Source organism: Sorex araneus, chromosome 2 (assembly GCF_027595985.1).
Source record: "Sorex araneus isolate mSorAra2 chromosome 2, mSorAra2.pri, whole genome shotgun sequence".
Classification (NCBI taxonomy): domain Eukaryota; kingdom Metazoa; phylum Chordata; class Mammalia; order Eulipotyphla; family Soricidae; genus Sorex; species Sorex araneus.
The window spans coordinates 353,672,720-353,699,832 of record NC_073303.1 but is presented as its reverse complement, the minus strand read 5'-3'; positions in this window follow the sequence as shown (position 1 = coordinate 353,699,832).

The following is a 27,113-nucleotide window of genomic DNA, read 5'->3' as shown; positions in this document are numbered from 1 at the left end:
GAACTTGTAATTAACAGTCAATACTTCAAATGCCTTTCCTGTAGTTTATATAAAAACAGGATATTCTGTCTGCATTCATGAATATTATGATTTTCTTATTCATTATTTCAACAACACAAAGAAGTCTGACTCACTTAGAACATTCGCCATCTTCTTTTCTGCCATCTATATGTACTTGTTGCGTTACATGTATTTATATAGTATAGTAGATATATTGTTTTAACTTATGTTAAATTGCTCTTTCAAACCTAAAATATTATATTGCATTATGCCATGGTATATGGTGGGAGTTGGGAGTGTGTCTCAATATAAATATATAATCATATATATACATATATACACATATATATGTAGGTAAGTGGAAAGGGATGGGAATATTTTGAATGTATTACCTAACACATAGTTTTATAGATCTTTGGCCTGGGATTCCAATATAGCCATAAAGGAGGTTATGCAGAGATAACCGAAAATTTTGAGCTGTGTCATTTACCAACACATCTTTAACTGTATCTCTAATCCTTATACTCTATCCTGAATCTCAACTTGCAATCTACTTTAAGCTTGTCTAACTCTAGTGCTGCAATTTCTAAAGATTATTCTGTATTCTGTATTTTGGACTGGAGTGATAGCACAGCAGGTAGGGTATTTGTCTTGCATGCGGACGACCCAGGTTCAATTCCTCCGTTCCTCTTGGAGACCTCAGTAAGCTACTGAGAATATCCCGCTCACATGGAGAGGCTGACAAGCTACTCATGGCGTATTTGATATGACAAAAACAGTAACAAAAAGTCTCACAATAGAGACGTTCCTGGTGCCCTCTCGAGCAAATCGATGAACGATGGGACAACAGTGACAGTGATTCTGTATTTTAGAAGTATAGACCTGAAGACTAACTTTCTTTCTTAAATTGTTCAATCATTTATCCCCACACAAAGAATCACCTGTATCACCTGTCATCCTGTTGCTCATTAATTTGCTCGTGCAGGTGCCAGTAACGTCTCCATTCAACTCTGCTACGTGCCAGTGTAGCCCAGGGGCATCTGCTCATTCCAGAAACACAAAGAGCATCAAACTATTTTAAGCAGCCTCTCCTTACTCGTCCTTTCCACAGAGTCCCATTATTGTTACTGTTTTTGGCACATTGAATACGCTACAGGTAGCTTGCCAGGTTCTATCATATGGGCAGGATACTCTTGGTAGCTTGCTGGGCTCTTTGAGAGGGATGGAGGCTCCAAGAGATTTTGTGTTGTTCTCTTCCAGGAGCTTTGTTTTATAGTCTCTGGATCTTGGTTATTGATGGCATTACATGGCTGCCGGGGGCAGTTTGTGGGTGTGATTGCCAAGCTACTGAAAAACTGGGGATCTGGGTGGAGGAGGCCTAGTCCCGCTCTAAGCAGGCTTGGATATCTTAGCCATGGGTCCCACATACCTGGGTTTCTCTGTCAGTTCCTTCATGGGGGAGGCTCGTTTGAGCGTGTGGAGAGTGGCCTTCGGCATGACTATGGCTGGGTTCTGGAGGTTTTCGGCTACAGTGGCACTGCTTGGGGTGGGGAGGGAAATTCAACCTGCCTCCCTCCGGGGGGTCCCAGTGAAGACAGCCTGGTGCAGAGGCAGGAGATTCTGCCACCCAAAGAATCAACACACAAAAAGCTGTTTCTCTTATGTATTTTCTGTATTTTTCTTCCAGTTTCTTGATTGTAGCACTGTAGTCCAGTTCATTGATTTGCTCAAGATGGCATCAGTAGCGTCTCCATTGTGAGACTTGTCGTTTGTTTTTGGCATATCGAATACACCACAGGTAGCTTGCCAGGCTCTACTGTGCAGGCAGGATACTCTCAGTAGCTTGCTGAGCTCTCTGAGAGGGATGGAGGAATCGAACCCAGCTTGGCCGTGTGCAAGGCAAATGTCCTACCCACTGTGCTATAGCTCCAGTCTTGATAGTATTCCTTAACAGTGACACTCTTTTTATTTTATTTTATTTTATTTTATTTTACTTTTTGCTTTTTGGGTCACACCCAGCAATTCACAGGGGTTACTCCTGGCTCATGCACTCAGGAACTACCCCTGGCCCTGGCGGTGCTCAGGGGACCATATGGGATGCTGGGAATCGAAACCAGGTCAGCCGCATGTAAGGCAAACCTGCTGTGCTATCACTTCAGCCCCTGACACTCTTAATGTAGAATTTTCAATAAAGAACAAAATATGTACGGCCTTAAAAGCAATGAAAAACATGTGCCTTGCCTTAAAATATATACAAGCATCTATGCATAGTACAAAAAATATCACAAAAACGTCTCCTGATTTCTAATCAGCTGAAATTAAATCTAGCTTTCCATATGCTGTTATACAGTCACCTGTTGCCTCATTTACTCTCAATATCTCTATTTCCTGTGAACATCTCTACTATTTTTTTTTAATTTATTTCTTTATTTTTTTTTTATTGAATCACCAAGTGGAGGGTTACAAAGTTCTCAGGATTATGTCAGTTATACAATATTCAAACACCCCTCCCTTCACCAGTGCCCATCTTCCATCCTCAACCCCCCCAGTATATCTGCCACCCCCTCCCACCTCCCTAGTTCCCACCCTTGTACGTGATAAGTTTCACTTCATTTGCGCTTATCTCGATTACATTCCATGTTTCAACACACAACTCACTACCGTTGCTGGGGTTTCCCCCCAAAAAGAAAAAGACAGTCCTATTGCCAATGAGGCATTTGATAATTCTCCATTACTAAGCATATAGAGATATTAAGTCCTGCTGTTTGTTACATAACTTTTCTTTTTCCCCCTTGCCCCGCGCCACCGAGTTCACGCCTGTTTAGTAATCGCCACGCTGTCTGACAAAGGGAAAAAAACCGAAGAGGATGGTTATTTCCCGTCATCAGCCGGCGTGGGGCTCTGGCTTAGTTGATAGTCTAGTAGAGTGTCTGGAAGCAGTTTCTGGAACCAAAGCTCTTGCGCTGATATCGGCTCCGGCTCGAGATACCACCAGTGTCCCGCTGGTCCATGTACCTAATTTTTCCCCTTATTTCCCATTCCCACGCCACCAGGTCTGATTGCTTAATGGACATCACACTATGTTTGACACCACGCCACGTTTCTTCCTGAGAAAGAAGGATATTTCTTCTCAGCCGGCGTGGGGATATAGCTTAGTTCAGTCTAGAGAGATGGCTACCATTTTGATTGCCTTCAATATTTCAACAAAATACTTACTATTCTTGTTAGGATCACCCACAAAAGTCCGACCCATTAAGAAGGAACCATTACATACTGCTGATACTAAGATGACATTAGGACGCGTGGCCGCGGCAGCGGCCGCGCAGTTCTGGGTTTCTGTCTAAAGTCCAGGGAAAAAGTTGAAGGAGAGAGAGAGAGAGAGATTTCCGCACGGGGGACCTGGCGGAAACTCTCAAGTCACATACTGCAGGTTGCTGGTGGGCTGTCGGTGTCCCAAGCAGCTTCCTCCTCTTCGTCAGTCATTCTGGGGCTGCGGGCGCGGAGAAATGGGAAAGCCCACGTGGCTGCACTCTCTTTAAGTGTCCGATGTGGGCGGAGACCGGTACTTCCCCGCCCTCGATCCCCCGTCAGCCGCGCCACGCACTTGGGTGCGTCTCTCCATTTTGTGCTCAGAAGTGGGGTAGATGCTGTGCTGTGCCCAGAGGTTGAGGGGAAGAGAGATCGATTAAAGAAAAAAAAAAAAGAGAAACGCCAGGCCCCCGCTCGGGGGACCTGGCGGAAACTCTCAAGTCACATACTGCAGGTTGCTGGTGGGCTGCCGGTGTCCCAAGCAGCTCCATCCTCTTCGTCAGTCATTCTGGGGGTGCGGGCGCAGAGAAATGGGGAACATCTCTACTATTATATAATAAAATGGTGCTTTTTATAGCCAACAATGCCGTCCATTTTACTATTTTCTTTGGAAATATTCCATACATTTTGTGATATTTACCAGCATTCACTTGTTTCATGCTTTACATTTTTTGAGGTTTTTGGCTGTTATGTTTTTGGGTAACACCTGGATGTGCTCAGGGCTTACTCCTGGCTCTATGCTCAAGGATTACTCTTCTCAGGCTCAAGGTACCATATGGAGTGCTGGGTATCAAACCCAGGTCTGCCTTGTGCTAGATAAGCACCCTACCCCCTGTATTGTAACACTGGCCCTGACTTTACATTTTAAAATGGATTGTTCCTTTGGATTTTGGCCATATGGTCTGCCTTCTATGCCTTAGTTCCTTTAGCTTGGTAGGTATTTTATGTTTCACCTAAACTCAGTAATTTTTATTTTATACACCATTGTTATCCTATAAATGTTATAGCCTTAATTGTTGTTCATCTATTATTCATCCCAAAGTAGTTGTCTATAGTTTAGATCTTAACTTTGAGCTAAAAACTTGATTATCTATCATATGCACATTTTCAATTAAATGTTTACAGGCATTTAAAAGTTGTTATTTACTGAAGTCAAATGCTCTAGCTCTCCAATGCAATCTTTTGCCAATCTTACATTGCAAATATGATACAGTAATTTTAAATTTGAAAGTGATCATTCAGTAGCCTTGTCTGCTCATTTCCATCATGTGTACCCATCTTACACCTCTGATCACACACAGAAAACACAGTAAATAAGAAAAGGTAAGATAAATTCTCTTTAGGTATTTACCTAATTAAAATGGTAGAATCTATCTTGTGCCTAATGGCTTCCTGGGTTAATGAGATGACTAACTGAATCTCTTGCAATGTGAAGAAAGCTACAAGAAAAAAAAAACTACAATTAAAAAATATAAACTCAACAGTTTGATAGAGTCAGTGATAAAGTAAAAGGAAAATGTTTGAGTGTGTTACAATATAGTTTCCTAATCAAACATAAAACTGATTCTATTTCTATTCTTTCAAAATCGGTTAAGTCAATACAGATTCCAGTTCTACCTTTTAATGATTGATTTGGGCTCTGTCATGGTAAATGACACCATTTTGATGACAGTATTTAGTAAACACTTCTACCTTCATTCTTGTGACTATGAAAGTTAGAAAATTAGTTCTCCACGCTCTTTGACCAAGAAACACAAATATCTCTACATAATTATCTCTAGCATATCCATTTTATCGATTTTCCTGCCACTATCATCATATAAATTATCATTCTGTCTCAAGCCATAATTTAATGATTCTCATTTATCAATCTCTGTTACTCATAAATGACCAGGATAATGTTTTTGGTTGTTTTGTGTTGTTTTTTGACTGTGGTGTTCAGGGCTTACTTTTGGCACTCAGGAATCACTCCTTTGGGGCTCAGGAGATCATTAAGATGCCAGGGATCAAGTTGGCCGTGTGCAAAGCAAGCATCCTACCCATTATAATATCTCTCTAGCTGCAGGATGATATTTTAATGGAGATGCTAGAAAATGTTACTATTACTGACATTCTTAAAAATTTTTAATGGACACTCATTGCTCAATGAATAATTATCTAGAATGTAAATGTGAGCACCCATTTCCTTATTTCTGTAACATTGCATTTTTGAATTATTTGTACTTTGGGGGAACATTTCATGGCCAGTGCAATGCTATTATATATTAATTTTGGCTGTGATAATCTGCATTTAAGTATACATATTTTGAATTTTGTTTCCAACTTTTCTACTTCAAATAAGGTTTTCTTATTATATACTTTCTTCATATTTATTTTACATTTAATCATAAAGAGAGCATAAAGTATTTAATTTATTGATGATTCCTGGTTGATAATATGTGTCCCTTATCAGCATGCAAATTCATTTAAGATTGTGTTTGTCTTTTAAGTGCTATTTTTTCAAGGTCTAGGAACTTTAGGAATATTCAATTTTTTTATTTTTTTTTTTAAATGGATAAATGGATTTGGGGACTGGAATGAGATTTAAAAATCCTACTTAGGCCCTTTGGATACGGCTGCGGAGCGAGCATGATGGAAGAGCCCAAGGGAGCACCCTTGGACTCCAGGCAGCCCACTGAACTAATTCCGGCATGGGACCAGAGACCCCACGGTGCGCTGAAACAGTGGGAACCGGGCATCCCCCAATTCTTTTAACCTGTCTCTCTCTCTCAACTCCTCCCTCCTGAGCACAGTGCAGGATCCGCGGTTTTCCTGAGCGCAAAATGGAGCCGGCGATCCAGCTGAAACAGGACGATTTCGCGCGCTTGCAGGAGACCCCAGGGGGCGGGGGCGGCGACCCCTGCCCACCGCAGATAGATATTTAAACCCACCTCCCCCACGTGTGCTTCCCTTTGGATCCGGCTGCGGAGCGAGCATGATGGAAGAGCCCAAGGGAGCGCCCTTGGACTCCAGGCAGCCCACTGAACTAATTCCGGCATGGGACCAGAGACCCCACGGTGCGCTGAAACAGTGGGAACCGGGCATCCCCCAATTCTTTTAACCTCTCTCTCTCTCAACTCCTCCCTCCTGAACACAGCGCAGGACTTCTCCATCTTATGAGCACCATAAAAGGGTAAAAGTTTGTAGTGATGTTATTTCTGGTTGTACTTTCCCTGGACTTTATACAGAAACCCAAAACCGCGCGGCCGCTGCCACGGCCGCGCGACCTAATGTCATCTTAGCATCAGCAATATGTAATGGTTCGCTTTTAATGGGTCGGACTTTTGTGGGAGATCCTAACAAAAATAGTAAGTCTGTTGCTGAAATATTGAAGGCAATCAAAACGGTAGCCATCTCTCTAGACTAAACTAAGCTATATCCGCACGCCAGCTGAGAAGACATTTTCTTCTTTCTCGGGAAGAAAAGCGGCGTGTCGTCAACTACAGTGTGATGTCCATTAAGCAAACAGACCTGGTGGCGTGGGAATGGGATATGAGGGGAAAAATTATGTACATGGAACAGTGGGACGCTGGTGGAATCTCGAGCCGGAGCCGATACCAGCGCAAGACCTTCGGTTCCAGAAACTGCTTGCAGACACTCTACTAGTCTATCAACTAAGCCAGAGTCCCACGTCGGCTGATGACGGGAAATAACCATCCTTTTCGTTTTTTGTTTTCGTTTTTTTTTTCCCTTGTCAGGCAGCGTGGTGATTACTAAACAGGCGTGAACTCGGTGGCGCGGGGCAAGGGGGAAAAAGAAAAGTTATGTAACAAACAGCGGGACTTAATATCTCTATATTCTTAGTAGTGGAGAACTATCAAATGCCTCCTTGGCAACAGGACTGCTTTTCTTTTTTGGGGGAAACCCCAACAACGGTAGTGAGTTGTGTGTTGAAACATGGAATGTAATCGAGATAAGGCATAAACGAAGTGAAACTTATCAAGTACAAGGGTGGGGACTGGGGAGGTGGGAGGGGGCGGCAGGCATACTGGTGGGGTTGGTGATGGAAGATGGGCACTGGTGAAGGGAAGGGTGTTTGAGAATTGTATAACCGACATAATCCTGAGAACTATGTAACCCTCCACATGGTGATTCAATAAAATTAAAAAAAAAATCCTACTTAGAAGATTAATTTACAGAAGTACATTTCGTCCCCTGGTATTTCTTCTGTTGAAATTTATTTCATACTTCTCTTTCACCTTCCAGTGCTACATACATTGGTAAAAAATTAATGTTGAAATGATCAAAAGTCCAGAAAAAAAGTCAATGAATAAGGTTCTAGAATTTCAAAGTCATAAACATGTTCCGTTATTTGAAATGATGAAAGTTGTTATCTTGAGCAAATACATTATAAATGGAGTTAACCTCTTTTGCAAAGAAGACCTTCCTTCATTAGACTATCTTAGTATTGGAGAGAATATATAGAAATATTTTATTAGTAGTTGGAAGATGGCTCAAGTCCAGACTTATTTTTTTAACTATTGAAGAGATAACTCTTTAATGAATGTTTTTATTTGAGATATATTCCACTGGGGCAGAATATAGGGAGACGGGTAAAGTGTGGTTTCATAGTCCTAATACACAAACTGCATTTGTATTCATTACAATGGGCCTTGAGCTCTATTGAGAATGGAGAGAGAAAATTGGGGGAGATAGGGCAAAAGGACAGCAAGAAACTTTCCGCTGCCTCAGGCAATGGGCAGGGGAAAGGAATGATAGATGCTAGCATCTCCTTTAGTCACCTGGATGCTGAGATATTTTCAATTTTTTTGGACACTCATTGCTCAATTTATGGACACTCATTTTCAATTTTTTTAAAATATCCCAGCATCCAGGGATTTTCATTTTTTTAAAAATATACTTGAAAATAAAACAGGGATTAAGTTTATTTTGTTATTTTGTTGCCAGAAATACAACATTTATTTATCTGGTGATTCTTTCTTTCTTTCTTTTTTTTTTTTTTTTACTTTTCTCTTCAGGGGATACTTGGTTTTTTTACTAATAGGTGAGATATCTCTGACTTTTTCAACTTTTGCACAAAAGGTTATATTTTCTTCTGAAGAGTCCATACAATTGTCTGGGAAAAAAATCAGAATCCCTCTGTGATTTAATTCGTAACACTAAAATAAGGTCAGGGTTTTATGGAAACTAGATCTAACTATATAGAAAAGAAAAATAGTATCTTACATTGTGTGAATATTAGAATAGTTACTGACCTTACTAAACATCTTCCTGCAATATGATTTCAAGGTTGTAGAGAAAGATCTTTACCTCACAAATATTCTCCATCACATACATATGATGATTTGCTCTGATACGGCATTATACCATGCTGAGCTGTAGAGTGTTTTAAACTGAGTATTAGAATCATTGAGCAGAAAGCATGGTCCTCTTCTTTGAGTCCCAATGGAAGCCCCCATTAACAGGGCCTGTTAAATAATGGTTAAGATGCTGTTGCTGATGTTGCTGATCACCAAGTCAGGGTAGCACCAGATGCAACTAAGTGGAAAAAAAAAAGTTTATGAACACTGGAAAGGACATAAAAAGCAAATCAGAAAAGAAGAAAAAAACACTACCTGGAATTTTTTAAAAAAATAATTAGTATCTTCAGATTAGTGGTTTAAAATATGTAGACAAAATTATTCCCAAATGTAAGCTAAAATTTCCAGTATCTCTGGCATCTTTGTATCTAATTTGCTATTAACTCTATATCACTGTGTCACTGTATCACTGTCATGCCATTGCTCATCGATTTGCTCAAGCAGGCACCGGTAACTTCTCCATTGTGAGACTTGTTACTGTTTTTGGCATATCGAATATGCCACGGGAAGCTGGCCAAGCTCTGCCCCGCGGGCGAGATACTCTCAGTAGCCCGTTGGGCTCTCTGAGACGGGCAGAGGAATCAAACCCGGTTGGCCACCTGCAAGGCGAACACCCTACCCGTTGCGCTACTGCTCCAGGCCCCATTATATTAACTCTATAATACTGGTTATAGAAATCAAGCTAATAATTAGAAAATAAAAACAACTATGGGTAAAATTAATTATTCAAATCATTCAACTTATTTATGTGAATGTGCACTTCCATCCCTTCCACATTCACATAAATAAGTTGAATAATTTGAATAATTAATTTTACCCATAATTGTTTTTAATTTCTAATTATTGGCTAGAATGGGCTGGAGCAATAGCACAGCGGGTAGGGCGTTTGCCTTGTATGCCACCAACCTGGGTTTTATTCCTCTGCCCTTCTCAGAGAGTCCAGCACGGTACCGAGAGTATCTCGCCCATGTGGCAGAGCCTAGCAAGCTACCTGTGGTGTATTCAATATGCCAAAAACAGTAACAACAAGTTTCACAATGGAGACGTTACTGGTGATCGCTCGCACAAATCGAAGAGCAACAGGATGACAGTGACAGTGACATAGTCACACTTGAGTATATAATTTATGTGAATATTTATTTAACTGAATAATGACAACAACAGGATGATTAAGTACACTACAATATATTTTAATTATTTCATCATAGTGAATTAGCTATAGTGGAGCGATAGCGCAGTGGGTAGGGCGTTTGCCTTGCAGGAGGCTGACCCAGGTTTGATTCCTCCACCCATCTCGGATAGCCTGGCAAGCTACCAGGAGTATCTCACCTACACGGCAGAGCCTGGCAAGCCACCCATGGCATATTCGATATGCCAAAAGCAGTAACAACAAGTCTCACAATGGAGATGTTACTGGTGCCTGCTCAAGCAAATCCATGAGCAACGGGATGAAGTGACAGTGACAGTGACAGTAAATTAGCATTGTTTCATTATTATAGTAAAATGATGCTTACAAAAGTATATGAAAAATGTTCTAAAATGGCATGGTACTTGGCAAATACATGTTGTTGTGTGTGCATGTATATGTGCATGAGAGGGAGACATAGAAGCAGAGACAAAGACAGAGGGAGACAGAGAGTGAGTGAGAGAGAGGGGGAGAGAGAGGAAAAGGGAGAGAAGTGGGAGAGGGAGAGAGGGAGGGAGAAAAAGAGAGAGAGGAGAAAGAGTGAAGGAGAGAGAGAGGGAGAGAGAGAGACGGTGGGTAGGAGGAAGAAAGAGAGAGACCTGGCAAGAAGACCAAAGCGTGTACAAAGTGTGTATTCTTAGTTCTCTTGATGTAGGCAGGCAGGTAGGGAAGCCACCTCCACCCACCGCCCCACCACCCTGCCTCAGCAATGGGAATGCATTTCCTGGGAAATAATGATATCAATAGCCCTGAAGTTGCAAAAAGCCAACTTTGCAGACAACAGGAATTAAGGTCTGGTAAGACTTCACCTGGAGCCAGCAGCAGACCCAGAGAAGGCTGGAACACCCCAAGGGAGAAGTTCCAGCAGGAACAAAAGGCCGGGAAAGAAATTTCGAAGACATTGAGAGCTTCCATCTCTACCCACCTTGGCAACCTCCCTAGAAATGGACTTTTACCTTGGTAGAAGCCCCACGTGGGGGCAGGTTGGAGAAACCCTATAAAGCCACCTCGAACGAAGGAAGGGCGCGCATATGCTGGCCCAGCTCTTGTGCTGCTTGCGCCCATGTGGCTGAGCACATGTGCAGCCGAGCACAGGTGTCGCCTGCATCTCCAAGATGTGTACTCTCATGATTCCATATATAATGCTGGCATGTATGTGTAGGGGCTCTCTCCCCCCCTTGGAGACACCTGGGCTTTCTCTTGAGTGTGTTACTCTCCACAGTCCCCCACTTTCTCTCCTCCCCTTCAAAAACCTCCAAATAGAATCTGTTTTACTTCACTGCGCGTCTACTCTTGAAATTCGTTTCTGTGAGGCAAGATGAGAAGCCCAAAACCCTCCCAGGTGGCAGAGAGGGATTGGGAAAAAGTGACTCTCTCTCTCCTCCCTGCTTCCCATAGGGCACCAGGGGGTCCCACCGACATCACTCTTAAGATAGGGAAAGATGAGGGGATGTAGGATTCTTTTTAATTTATAGTCTTTCAGGTCTCATTTTAGAGTTTTGCCCATTGTTTTTATGAAAACATCCTATTTTTACCTAGTGCCTCTGATTTCTCTAAGCATGCCATCTTAACTAATGCTTTACACATTTTCATTACAATTATTTCTGTGTATACATGTTTGCTCTACTGGATTTTAGAACTGCTCAAATATTAAGTTATTTATTTCATAATGTTAATCATGGAAAGAACATAGTAAAGTTTTATATATATTGAACTGATTGGAGATGCATAAACACATATGACTAATAAGGAAGAAACAATAGTTTCAAAGATATGAAACTATTATTGAAATTTAATTCAGTGTGATGATAGGTTTTGGGGAAACAAAGAAATCAGAGAAAAAAAGAAATGTAGAGAGAGAAATCTCCAAATCTATTGTGCAAAGTCACCCTTCTCCACCCCCAGCCTCTTGCTGACAACAGAAACTTGCAGGAGTGACATGAACACGACAACACAACTGAAGATAAAATGTCTGAAACCAGATGGGCTGAGCTGACCACTGCAGGAGGGAAATGAAAGTTTGCACTATGAATCCAGCCAACTTAAGTGCTTGCTGAAAAATAAGATTACTCAACACTCAACATTCAGTCCTCTTGGGAAGATTATTACAAAATATCTAGAGCATATCATTCACTAATAAGCTGTCAAAAAGTATTTTATTCAAAGAACTTAAAGAACACAACACATTCTGATGAGAAAATACAGTTCAATAAAGACTAATTCTGAGATAATACAGATGGTGGAATTAGCAAAAAAAAAAATACTGTGCTCAGTGATATAAAAGTCTAGCTATCTTTGCCATGCTAAAAAAAATCTCAAAAATAATGCTGAAAATAAACAAATGGAATTATAAAGCAAAAAATATTCAATGTTGGGTTAAAAAACACACTAGATGACTTAACAGAAGTAAAACTCTAGAAGAAAGTACCTGTGAACTTTAAGATTGATGGATATAAATGACTCATTAAGAGCAGCGATAAATATATTCAAACAAAGGAAGAGATTTTCAAGGACCCATAGAGGTAATACGGGTAGCAAGGCTCATGTTTTGCATGAACCCAACAAGACCCAAATTCGATCAATCCCCAGCACTACTAAGCCACTACTAAAGATCACTGGGACCCACCCTGGAGGCCTCTACAGTTACCGAGAGGAGGCAAGGACAGCTCAGCAGCACTGAGCCATCAGGTCTGGTTAATTAATAAGTGCTGAGAGTGACCCCTAAGCCCCCTGTGCACTGATTTGGAGACTCTGCCCCATTCCCAAAAAGATAAAAATATTGCATAGTGATAACAGAGGGTAGAGAGCAGAAAAAAAATAACAGAATACTCTCAAATCACATGAATTAAGTCATAGACAATTTTTTTTCATCTGAAAAATCCAGCAACTCTAAGTAAACAAATAGAACACACTATACCTTGTTATATTATAACCAAGCTGCTGGAATTCATAAACAAGCAATAGTATTGGGACCAGAGAGATAATACAGGGTTTAAGACACATGGTTTTCATTATGACTGATCATAGACCCCAGTTTCATCCTGGTTCTCCAAGGATAGATTACCTGAGTAATCTATCAGGTTTAAATTGGTTATAGGTACAAGGATAGTGTAATACGTTCAAGAGAAAATGAGGAGCTAAATTTTGCACAGCAGTCTTCTCTTGGGTCTTATTCATAGGATGAGACATTTCTAACCACCAGAATATTACAACATTCAAAGTAAATAAGCCAACAACATAGCTTTGGCTTCATGATCAGCTTCTTGATAGGCAGGATGGTTAGATATTTCCAAATGGCCTTCAGGCTACAGACTGGGACTCAGGGAACACCAGAAAAAGGGATGATGCAAAGTGCCTGGAGCAGACTAAAAGTTAGAGGCTGTGTGTAACAATATTCCCAGAAATACACTTAAAAAATTTGTTTGTTTTATTTTGGGGCCAAACCCAGTGAAACTCAAGGCTGTGTAAGAATATCCTTTTAAAAAAACAATCCCATATCCCTTCAGTAACACTACTGTATAGATAGAGGTAACCCTACTGCATAAATGACATTTATGGAACCATAAAATAGTTAAGATAGGTATAGAGTAAAAAAACAAATAGAAAACACTCTGAGAGAAAGATAAAATAGTATTTTATTCTTCTGCAGATAAGGTCTATCAAATTACAATGTTATCATTGCTCATTTTCTAAATAGAAAATTAAAGTTCCTTTTGGGAAAGATTAATTTATCCTGTATGGCTGTTAAATCCTAATATATATGTATGTGTATACATATATATTAGGATAGGGATTTGACAGGTATTTGTAATATTATATATATGCTATATATTATCATTAATTGATCCTTTTGGAAATCGATTCTGCACATATCCATTTTACATATTTAAATTGGCTTACCAAAGACCATTTGACTAATCCATATGCACTATTTCCAGACTGTAACTTATTATCTTCATTTCTAGTCTAAATTTTTCTGTAAACCCTGTTTTTAGGGACATATCTCTCTTGTTTTTGTTTTGGGTCACAACCAGTTATGCTCAGGGCTTCCTCCTGGTGGTCTTTGGGGTACCATATGTGGTGCCAAAGATTGAAACAATCGACCCCATGCAAGGCAATCGCCTGCCCACTCTACCCTCTCTCCTGGCCCTAGGGACCTGTCTTTCTTGGCTATGTTTGTCCATGGCCATCTGAAGACTTGAGTCCTGAGGTCTGAATGCAGCAACCATGCGATATTTTATTAAAGGGCTTCTTTGCTCTGTAACTTTGCAGGCATCTCTCTCTCCACTTACTATTTTCTTGCTTCACAGTGACAGCTGGAAGCAACCGTATCTATCCACTTGATGAAATCAGAACGTATAAAGCGATTTCTTTGCTGCACGAGGAGGCCATTATGAACAATTTTGACTTTAGGTTGAACATAAAAAGAATACTAGGCTGTGTGGAATTTAATCTCTGTTCGAATTTTCAGGTGAGCGCAGAGTCTCTGTGTTAAGAATGAAGCTAGGAAACATCTTTCCTGTAATATGATTTCAAAATTGTAGAGAGAGACCTTTACCTCACAAATGTTCTTCATCACATCCATACAATCTTTTTCTCTGAGCACAAGACCTTCCTTTTCACTAAAGAGAAAAATGCCATTCTAACTTTTCCTGGGGAGGGTTCTGTTGTGGCCATGTGCTAAGATCCCTCTCGATGGCTGCTTATATGCTGCTCATTCTTTGATGTACTTTGCATTTATTATTACCTCAGTCTTGTCAACAACTCTCTATGCAGATTTTATTATCGTTCTCTTCATACAGATGAGGAGACAAGCAGAGAAAAGTTAAATGCCTTGCTGAGCATCATAACATTTAGGAGCACTCAAGCTGGGTTTCAAATCTGAACAATTTTGATCTGATCAGTTCTTTCTGCGTGAACATTCCTCTCTGTACCTCTCTCAAAGAGAATGGAAAGAGAAGCACAGTCTAGGCCTTGGTAAAAACAGATTCCACAAGTAAAAAAACAGGTATTTATAAGAAATGATAAAAATTACAGTGAAGTTAACTGAAGGCTTTGCAACAGAAAAAGTTAAATAAGTAGAATTAGCTGGAATCAGATACCTTCCTGGGACACTAACTGGGGAGGTAGTTGTAGCTGAGAGAGTAAATTATTTCAGTGATAGGCCAAGACTGGCCTAATAATTATCACCAAAATCACCTGGTACCAGTTCTTTCTGTTGCTGGTGGCTTGGTAAAGTAAAAAACAAGTTGATTAGATCAAAAGAAAATGTGCTTCCACCTCCTTGTTTGACCCACGTTGGTATTAGTTCATGAGGAAAATGCCTGACCATTCTGACTTCAAAGTTTTCATTCCCATTAACAATTAAGGAAACTTTCCGTGGCTCCACAGTATTTTCAGTATTTTGTGGTATCAGTATTTTGAATTTCGGCTGTCCAGAAATGTGAAAATAGTATCTCATTGTTTACCAAATATGCAATTTGCTGCTAGAGTAAAGACATTGCATATCTTTTCATATGCATATTCTCCATTCTTCATTCATTTGGGTTTTCATTTGTTTGTTCTGTTTTTGGCCCACACCGAGCAGTGTTCAGGACTTACTACTTAGCTATGCTCAGGGATCACCCCTGGCTGTACTCCACTACCATACATATGTGGTGCCAGGAATCATGATAATCCAGGTCAACCACATTCAAAGCAAGCACATATCTGCTGCACTGTATCTCTGGTACAAAATTAGATGTACGATTCTCTGGTACTTTTTTGTTGTCCACACCTGACTCACCTCAACACTTCCTGACCCTAAAATAAAGAACTCCTGGAAGGTTTCAGAGTACCATATGTGGTTCTGGGGGATCAGAATAGGATTGACTACATGCATAGCAAGCACCTTACCATATGTACTATCTGTCTGGCCTTCGTAGTCTACATTTGTATGTTATCTTTGGTTAGGTATCTGTTGAGACTATTTATTCATTTTTAAATTGTATTTTTTTCTTTTATAGGAGTTCTTAAGAGTGTTATTCTTAAGAGTGTTATTTTTAGGATATAATCTGTTGTGAGATATGTCTCGCACGAGTACTTTCTCCGACTGTATAAGTTTTTATCTGCTTCTCTTGGCAGTAGTTTTAATTTTAATTAATATTTTAATTTAATGTTTAGTCTACTTGTTATTTCTCTAGAGTCATTGTCAAACCCAAGATTTTCTTCCTATGTTACTTTCTTGGAGTTTCATATTTTTGTATTTTACCTTTTGATCTATGACATATTTAGAACTAATTTCATTGAAAGATGATACCTTTGATAATTATTTCTTGCAGCTGTATGTCCAATTGTTCCAACACCAATTTTAAAAGAAGTTAGAGCCTGAGATGTGGCTAAAAGATAAAAGTAGATGCTTTATGTTCATAAAACCTGGTTCAATTCCCAGCACTGACATTGGTTTTTCTCCTCATTCTACTCTAAAGAGATCAGTTAATTACATTTATACGGTTCTGCATCTCTCAATTTTCCATCCCATTCTGTTTGCCTTTTCTTTTACCAATATGACACTTTATTAGTTATTAGAGTTTTTTATACAGTGTTTTATATTTTACAATAGGAGCACGCCTGGAAATAATGGGTGACTAGCTACTTTGGCCCAACAAAAATGAGGCTTACCTGTACCACACTCAGCAACAAGCAAGATATAAAGGGTGTTCATTGTTGCTGTAGATAAAATACAGGGTTTAATACATGCTAGTCATGTACTTGACAACTTCAAATTTCTCTGTGCTCCCTTTTACAACACAATAGATTATAATAGATTTTGATTTTTAGTAGCATCAGTCCTCTGTGTTTTTGTTTGTTCTAAATATATATTGTGATAAATATTGTGACTGCTCTGAGTATTTTAACTCTCCATAATTATTGGAAAATCAAATTGTTAGTATTCATAAAATCCTTGATGGAATCTTGATTGTATCATTTTAAATCCATAAATCAAGTTAGGAAGAACTGACCAATTGACAATATTGATTCTTCCTATTCATGACCATGGGAATATGTATTTATTGGTAATTCTTTTATTTTTATTATAATTCCATTGTTTTTCAGGTGTCTTGTACACATTTTGTTAGATTTGTGGTATCTCAATTTTCAGGTCCTATTATAATTGGTGGCTGTGTTCCAGATGTCTTCAACTGTCGAGGCTCTGCTCAGAGTGAGGAGGAAAATGCAACCTGTCCCCTCTTTGGGGCCCCGGTGAAGACAGCCAGGCGTGGGGGCAAGAGACTCTGTGTAACTTTCTTCCGGGACCTTGGTTTTATAGTCTCTGGATGTTGGCCCTTGATGGGATTATACGGTACAGGGGGGCAGTTTCTGGGAGTGACTGCCTAGCTACTGTAAAATGGGGATCTGGGTGGAAGAGGCCCAGTCACAATCTGAGAAGCCTTGGAGATCTTGGCCCTGGGTCCCGCACACCTGGGTTCCTCTGCAATTTCCTTCATGCATGAGGCTTGTCCGAACGTGTGGAAAGTGGCCTTGAGAATGGCTGTGGCTGGGTTCTGGAGGTCTTCAACTCAAGGACATGCTCAAGGCCACTTTCCACACATTCGGACGAGCCTCACACATGAAGAATCCGGCAGAGGAACCCAGGTGTGTGGGACCCAGGACCCAGATCTCCAAGCCTGCTCTGATCTGGACTGGGCCTCTTCCACCCAGATTCCCCATTTTCCAGTAGCTAGGCAGTCACACCCAGAAACTGCCCACCCCCCCGTGTAATCCCATTAAGGGCCAACATCTAGAGACTATAAAACCAAGCTCCCAGAAGAGAGCCATGCAGAGTCTCTTGCCCCCATGCCTGTCTGTCTTCATCTAACAGCCTGGTGAAAAACTGACAAGCTACCAATCGTCTATTGCCTGCATGGGAGAGCCAGGCAAGCTCACCATGGTATATTCATATCCCGAATACAGTTAAAGATATATACATACCTCTCAGAGAGCCCAGCAAACTACCAAGAGTATTCCACCCACACAGCAGAGCCTGGCAAAGTACCCATGGCGTATTCGATATGCCAAAAACAGTCTCATTCCTCTGACCCTGAAAGAGCCTCCAATCATTGGGAAAGACGAGTAAAGGAGGCTGCTAAAATCTCAGGGCTGAGTTTAATAGAGATGTTACTGGTGCCCGCTCAAGTAAATCGACAAACAACGGGATGAAAGTGATACAGTATAAATGGTATGATTTCAATTTGGGGTTATAACTGCACATTGATGTTATAAAGATAGCATTGAATTTTTTGTACTGATTTGGTGTCCTCTAGTCTTGTCATCATCCCTTAGTTTTTTAGAAGCATATTGTTGACTAATGTATATTTTCTTTATAGATGATCATGTCATCTGTGAAGAAAAATAGTCCTGTCTTACACTATGATCTGTATAGTTCTATTTCTCTTGTTGTCCTACTACATTGATTAAAGTAACTAGTATGATGTTGACAATGAGTGGTGAGAGAAGTGGCTTGACCTTTACCTAATCTTAGTGGTTAAGCTTCTTGGTGCATAGATGTTCTGTCGATATTCTTTGTCAAATTGAGGACTTTCCTCTTTAGTACAACTTTGCTGAGTATTTTAAATGAGTGAGCTTGTGACAAATGCTTTCCTTCACCTATGGATACTGCCATGAGACTCTTTTATGTGACTTTTTGACATCACCTATTTATTTGGGAAAACTTTCAAACACTGTTATTTAAAAGACATTTTTGTTTGTTTATCTGTTTCTTATGTCTGGCATGGCCCTTATGTATGTGCACCATATTTTATATATGCTTATGTTTACTTGATATACTTGTCAATTTTACCTGTTTTTAATACGCTTTTTATCAGGGGTTGACTATTACCCTCCACTCTAAAAGTTAAGTTAGAGTGAAGGGATGGCCCATCTGTCCACCAGTGTACATTTCCCAGTACCAGAGTCCCCAGTTTTCTTCCCATCATACCCCCTCTCCCAGCCTGACTCTATGCAGGTGCTAGGTGCTGCTTTTCTTCTCTCGCTGTCTCTCTGTCTCTGTCTCTCTGTCTCTCTCTTTCTTTCCTTTTGGGCATTGTGGTTTGCAGTACAAATACTGAAAGGTTATCAGGAATATTCCTTTACCTACTTTTAATGCTCAGTTCTTGTCCAGTGTGATCATTCCAGGCTATTAATGCTATTTGCTTTTTAATTTTGAAAATTTCTATTGATCTTTTAGTTGTTTTTTTTTTTGTGTGTGTGTGTTTGTGCCACATCCAGCAGTGCTCATTGGTTCTGTTGGGATCACTCCTGATGATCAGCTGGGGGAATCATATGGCATGTTGAGAATCAACAGGCAAGCACCCTACCTGTTGTACTATCAGTCTGGCCTTATTTATATGTTCTTAAGGTCAGAGATTCATCCCTCAAAGGCTTTTGTTTTTTATCTTTTAGAGATTCAGAAACAGTGTTTTGGACCTCTAGAATCCTTTTTGATCCTTTTCCTAGAATTTATTTCTCTTTCAACCCCCCTTCACAACATTGCTACTGGAGGAGGAGTATAATTGTAAATTTAGAAATTAATAATCACTGTCACTGTATCACTGTCATCCCGTTGCTCATCGATTTGTTCGAGTAGGCACCAGTAACGTCTCTTGTTGAGAGACTTATTGTTACTGTTTTTGGCATATCCAATATGCACGGGTAGCTTGCCAGGCTCTACTGCACGGGCTTGATACTCTCGGTAGCTTGCCAGGCTCTCTGAGAGGGGCGGAGGAATCGAACTTGGGTCGGCCTCGTGAAAGGTGAATGCCCAACCGCTGGTATTTTAATCGTTATTATGTTTTATTTAAAATATTACGGATTTTAAGGTTTTGGTTTCACACCTCAGTAAATAATACCATCACTGTCACTGTATCACTGTCATCCCGTTGCTGATAGATTTGCTCGAGCGGGCACCAGTAACGTCTCCATTGTGAGACTTGTTGTGACTGTTTTTGGCATATCAAATACTCCACGGGTAACTTGCGAGGCTTTGCTATGCGGGCGAGATACTCTTAGTAGCTTGCCGGGTTCTCCAGGAAGGGCGAAAGAATCAAACCCAGGTTGGCCGCGTGCAAGGCAAGTGCCCTACCTGCTGTGCTATTACTCCAGCCCAAATAATACCATACCCACCAGCAAAGTTCCAGTGTCATTTGACCACTAAAACAGTGCATTGCTCATGACCCTTCCTTTTTTCCCTTTGTTGACTACTATAGTTTTCACTGTCTCAGAGTTTTGTTGTATTGTGTTACTTTGCTTCTTTTAATTATCCATTGTTTTCATATAAATGAAACCATCTGGTAATTGTACTTCACTTTCTTACTCCATTTAGCAATCATATCAAGATCCAAACATTTGACCCCCAAATGCAAAATCTTCTCTTTTTTTTAAAAATAGCATAAATATTTTATTGAGGATATATATCATGGCTTCTTTATCCAGCTATCTATGTCTGTACTTTTTGGTTAATTCTGTGTATTTGGCTATTATTTATACTGCTTCTAAGACACAGATATTTAAAAATACATGCATTTGATATTACATTTCTGCCGTATCTCCGTCTAATTTACGATGTTTGCCCTGTCTTTTCAAACTGTTTTTTATTTTTAGTATGACTTTCAATTTATTGTTAGAAGTCATGCATAATTATTGTTTAGAAGGAACTGCAGTAAATGGGATTTTAGTGATATAAATGTAAGCTAGGGTTGGGGACAGGACAAATATATTATTGTCCTATAATTAGGTCTCTGTCTTTTTGTGAGCCCATGTCCTAAGATGATAAATCTCACAAGCATTTTTTTCAGTTTTCCCTAACATAAATTGGACAAAATGGCCAGAGGCAGCCGAGGTGAGTTTTGTTCTTTCTCTTTGTGCAAAGCCAGAATCGTTGGACTCTTACAGACCATATATAGTCAAAAGTCTGGTAGTGTAGACCATGTTAGATAAGATCTCAGTAAGGAGAACAGAAAGTTTGAGGATATATTAGAATGGCTACAATCCTGTCTTTCTGTTGAAATTATAGGGTTTCCCCATGGAGGGGTGAGGGGGTGGGAACTCACTGTGAATCTGTTGGAGGTTTCTGAGGTAAAGCTCACAAGAGTGTGTGAGATCTGTGTGAGTCTGCAGCTCACCTGGGTCAGAGATTGTCAATTACAGCTCAGGGTTTCTGCCTCCAACTCCGCTTCCAATGCTGGTTTCTACTTTTGATTGTCCACTCTGTCAAATTTTGCAATTCCATATCTTCTTGAGTTTTCCTGTTGAGGTCAGCAGTTTTACTCGTGACCTAAATTCTCGGATAAATCTAAGGATTTCCACACCCCCAGTCCCAGTTTGATTACTGACTTTTAATTTCCCTATGTGCCAGCCCCTCTATAATGTTTTGAATATAATTCTACTAACATTAGTCCAGCTATCTCTCTGTTGTTCTTCACTTCCCCCCGAAAGCCTAAATGATTTCATTAATTTGTATTAAAATGTCTGAAAGCATTCTGTCCCTAATCAGTTATCACGACTATAAATAACCCAGAGGTAGCCACTTAAAACAGTAGGACATAGTATGTATTAGGGGCAGTTTGATTCTGAAATGTGAAGGCAAATGAGTGGGATTCTTCTTGATGGATCACTAAGTCTCTCCACTTAGAATCATATAAATCATAATGAAAAATGGACTGGAAGGCCCACTTCATATATCCTGACCTAGTTTCCGAAGGTAGAACCTTGCAATATCAAAGTCAGTAGCTCAGCATTTCACATGCAAACCTGCAGCCTGACTCCTGCAGGAGTTAATGTGTTAGCATTTTAACAAATTGAACCACTTCAGTGGCCTATTTATCAGTTCAAGCTATTTGGAAATGTTGCGACCATATGTCGTCCATTGAAATGAACACTAAACACTGAATTTATAAATGGTAATTTATGACTCATAAATGTCTTTGCTATTAGAGCCATTCTGCCACTGTGAATGGAATTGATAGCAGGTTCTAAACTCTATGGTATGTGTGTGGGTTTTTTTCCCCCCTTTTTAGGAATGTTGTAGATATTAAAGCCTTAGTGCCTCATGGAAATGTTATTTTTAAAAAGCTGCGCATATCAAAAAGATTGCATCTTATGCTAAATTTTCATATTCATAAATTTGACAGGCAGGTTAAATATATGTGTGCATGTGCATATGGTAAGGAGTTTTTTTTTCAGTTCTGTGTAGACAAAGATTTTAGAATTATAGCTCTGAGATGTGGAAGTTATACCTTACTCTCACTCTTAAGATTTTTTCATATTGTTGCCACTGTTCATTATTAACAGTTTTATCTCCTCTTCCCTTCTTAGAGAAAAAATGCTTGAATTTCAGTTAGATGTATGACCCTCAAGAGTACAAACTTTAATTGCAAATGGAATGGCAAAATGACAGAACAGTGTAAGCAGAAAATCTGTGTGGAAGTTTCTGAGAAACCACATGAAAGTAGAGATGGATTACTTTGCACATTTTTATTGGTTTTTACTTTGTTATACTTCCTTAAATATTGATGTCAAGACAGGATCTTAAGCAACCATTTGGCATTGAGGACTATGGTCTGACTATCAAACCTGGAAATATCTGGTAATTTGCTGTATAATCCAATGCCTAGGGAAAACTAAGTCTAGACTTTTTTTTTCTCTTTTCCTTTCCCTGCCCCCTCCCCTCCAAAATAAATCTTTATTTGCACTGTTTTATTTTTGAAGCACACATCTATAACTTATATGATATGATTAGGTAATAATAGACATGATACTGAGCTGAATGTTGAATCATATATGTTCTATATTATTTCATTTGTCCAGGGGTCACAGAATTCTATAATCTTGAGGAAATATCTAAATTTCATGTATTTAAGCTTTGGTTCATTATTATTTCTGAAAATATCATGTGTTAAGACTATAAACAGATAAGCTTAGGGGATTCCATTGTCTAGTAGGGCTTATAGGGTTTCCAGTCATGCAAAGTTGACAGCTTGAAAGGAAGGAATATCTATTTGTTAGTGCCACCTAAGAAATTTACTAGTAGGTATGAGAGAAATTTATATCAACATGTAGGAGTTACAATAGCTCAACAAATGTTCTAGTTTCTTCTATATACATGGAAGTTCAGTTACATTTGTTACTATTACATAATTCTGTTGACTATTTAAAAATGAATTGCTGGGCTGGAGAGATAGTATAGCTGGGAGGGTGTTTGCCTTGCACACAGTCAACCCCGATTCCATCCCTGGTATCCCATATGATCCCCCAAGCACTGCCAAGAGTAATTCCTGAGTGCAGAGCCAGGAATAACGCCTGAGAAGGCTGGGTCTCACCCAAAAAAGTGGGAAAAAAGAAAAACATTAATGATTAACTCTCAATTTATATTTATAATTAGTACAACTTCAACACAAAAGTTCTAGTGTGCTATTTAAAGTTTTTCTGATGCTTTAGAGCATATGTATTATTATTAATATGTATGTTTAATGCCATGGCATTTATTCCTAAGGATAATTAAAATTTGATATTTCAGCAAAGTTATAAAATAATGTGAGAATCAAAGCTTTTAGCTAATATACCTCTAGAACATGGGGAAAAATATCCTCATTGTTAAAGAGTAATACAAAGTCCAATTTTTTTTCTTTCTTTTTTTTTTAATTTTTTTAATTTTTTTTTTTAATAAGTGAGTCACCGTGGGGGTACAGTTACAAATTTACCCATCTTCGTCCTTGTGTTTCCCTCATACAATGTTCGAGAACCCATCCCTCCACCACTGTCCATTCTCCACCACCAATGAATCCAGTATCCCTTCAACCCTCCACTCCCGTCCCCCACCCCCACCCCACCCTGCCTCTGTGGCAGGGCATTCCATTTTGTTCTCTCTCCTTTTGGGTGTTGTGGTTTGCGATAGGGGTATTGAGCGGCCATCATGTTCAGTCTCTAGTCTACTTTCAGTATTCTCTTTTCTTCTCGCGCAGGGTCCCCAACCACATTTCACTTGGTGTTCCCTACTCTATCTGGGCTGCCTTTCCCGAATCTTTCTTTTTTTTTTTTTTTTTTTTTGCTTTTTGGGTCACACCCAGCGATGCTCAGGGGTTACTCCTGGCTTTGCACTCAGGAATTACTCCTGGCAGTGCTTAGAGGACCATATGGGATGCCAGGGATCGAACCCGGGTCGGCAGCGTGCAAGGCAAACGCCCTACCCGCCGTGCTATCGCTCCGGCCCCACAAAGTACTATTTTTGAGGAGAGAGATACCTCAACATAGGAATCAGAATAAGGCTGGAGTGATAGTATAGAATGACCCAGGTTTAATCCCCTGCATCTCATAGTTTCTCTTAGCCCTGTCGGGAGTGAACCCTGAGTACAGAGACAGAACTAAGCCCTGACCACTGCCAGATGTGGACCTAGAACCAAACCAAACTATTTTTTTTACCATGTTAAAATATTACTCATAAAACTCTAATAATTATGTGACAACCAAACAAATAGATGCCTTTCAAGGGAACAGACTGGGAGGGGGAGGAGGGGAGGGAGTTGTAGGTGGGAACCTGGGGTCACTGGTGGAGGGAAGTTGACACGGGTGGTAGTGGGACTGGTGCTGGAACATGGTATGTCGAAAACTCAACTCTGAATAACTTTGTAAATCATTGTGTCTTAATAAAAAATAAAATTTATTGCAACAGAAGTTTTTGTTTTTATATCTTTCATAAGATTTTAATATCAGATCATAATTAGAGCAAGTTGTAAAATATTTTTTAAATGTTTCCATATGTCCTTGATCTTGCTTCCTTTCCTTGTGAGCATCTTATATAATCATCACAAAATTCGGTTGTTGAAACCAGCTAGTTAACCTTGGTAAATTACAAGTCTCTAAACTCTAGACCTTAACTCAAATTTTCTGTTTTTCCTCGTTTTTTTTTTTCTTTCTCTTCTGAGATCCTACTAAATAACCCACATGGTCTTCAGTTCCTAATTTTCCTCAGGCTTTTCAAATCATACTAGCTCCTCAGTTCATTCAAGTATTGATGGTTTTGAAGAACCATCTGGGATTTTGTAAAACTTTCCCTAATTTGGATTTATTTCATCGTTTGTCATTATTGAAATGGGATTGTGCTTTGTTTTGTTTTGAAAACACTGCTACAGGGGTGATATGTCTTCGACATATAGTATCAAGGGATTCTTGAGGTGAATATATTAATAGTGCTCTTAACCTTGGTAGTTTGCTTAAAGCAGTATTTGTATGGATTTCTTTCCAGCTGTGGGTGATAGGACTCACCAGACTGTGCTTGGGTGAGTAAAATTACTCCCACTTCATATTTAATAAATGTTTTTGAGAAAGATATTTTATGGCTGTTTAAAATATTTCCTTATCTTTTACCTACTAATTTTAGCATTGTTTTAGAAAGACTTCTGCATTAGAAAGTCTCATTTTGTATGTTTTGTACATTTTGTATTTGTACATGTTTGATTTCTTTTAAAGACACATCCACGAGTGTTATTGACATTCATCAAATCCACATGTGGGTTTAATGAAGATTAACTTTTTAAGACACTTTTCATTTTTGAACACAATACAGTTCATCCATTCATGTGATGAACTCATGGGAAGTAAATATTTTTTATTTTTCTGTCAAAAGAAAGTAAGGAATTTTTTATGTTAAATGTTGTAGAACTTTTTATAACACTTTAGAGTAGTATAAAATGTAGAGATATTTTATAATAAAAATTATCATATATTTTAATATCCAAATCCATAAAATAGAAAAATTATCATTTCATCCATGCTGTAAAAAAATGTAAGGAATCCTAAAGTGTTTTATGGAAGTGTTTCATTGTGTATAGTGTTTCCCTGGTTTATTTTTCTTCCCCTGAGGTTTTATACTTTAGAGAGGATGGTGACCTATTTAAAAGCAGAAATATTATAAATTCAATTTCTGTTCATAAATTGATGTGCAATTCAAATTCAGCTATCAACATTGAAAATAAAATTATTTATTGAGCTAATTCATAGGAGAACATCTGAAGATGCCTAAGACTACAGCAGATAACTTATTCTTAATAACTATGAAATTGTAACTATCCTACTCTGTTATGTTTAGTTCTGTTGTAGTGTTGACTAGATATCCATAAAAAATATGAACTTATATAGAAATATATTTGCAAAATGAAATAATTTTTTTCAATTTTTCAATCAAATAATTGACTATTGAAAGAAAAATTCTATTTGAATTTATATAAATAATGCTAAAAGAATGAAAGTATTATTAATCATGTAATAAGCAAATATTACTATGGAAACAATTTTATTTATTCATTAAATAAATCACCTGGATGACAGGTGACCGCTGATGTATTAAATCACCATGAGATACAGTTACAAAAGTTTTATGATTTTCAGTCATACAATGATCGAACAACCATCCCTCCACCAGTACACATTTTTCACCACCAATGTCCCCAGTATCCCTCCTCTACCCTCACCCCATCCTACCCCCTGCCTCTGTGACAGGCACCTTCCTTCTTAGTCTCTCTATACTTTATTGTGGAAACCATTTTTAAACAGACACCTTTGAGAAAAAGATCAATAAAATGTAACATGTTTGATCAAGATCATTATCAAGAAAACTAGTAAATGAATGGCTACAATTGAATATTATTTCTATAAAAGGTCTTAAATGCTAAATATTCCAATTTTTACTTGCTTACAAATATGTAAAATGAGGCCTTCAAAGGATAAATTACCAAATCACAATCAGAACACCACTAGAATTTTCAGTGAGTTCCCCCACCTTTCCTTTTCTTTTTTTAATTATGTAAAGATTCTGTTATCAATAGATCTTTCTTTTTTAATTCTGTGGTAATTAGAAAATATCTGCTAAGCAGAACAAACCTTAGACCCACGAGACCTTAGTACTTATTAGCTAACTTCCCCCAAATGGTACTACCCATTGTAGGTTACAGATAGGAGGGCACATAGATACAATAGAGATAGTCAAGCATCTACATGAGGGGATCCATAGTTCTAGTAAATTCTGAGGATTCATGCTTAGATAAAAAGTGAATAAGAAATGTCTCAGGATGAAAGACTATAGATGTATTGAGAAAATTAAGTGGGGAAGGTATTCTCAATTTTAAGAACTCCAACGTACACAAAGGGGAAAGATGAATTTATAAAACAATAAAAACAGGTCACTTTGGGGGGGATTACTTTTGGTCCACATCTGGAAGTGCCCAGGG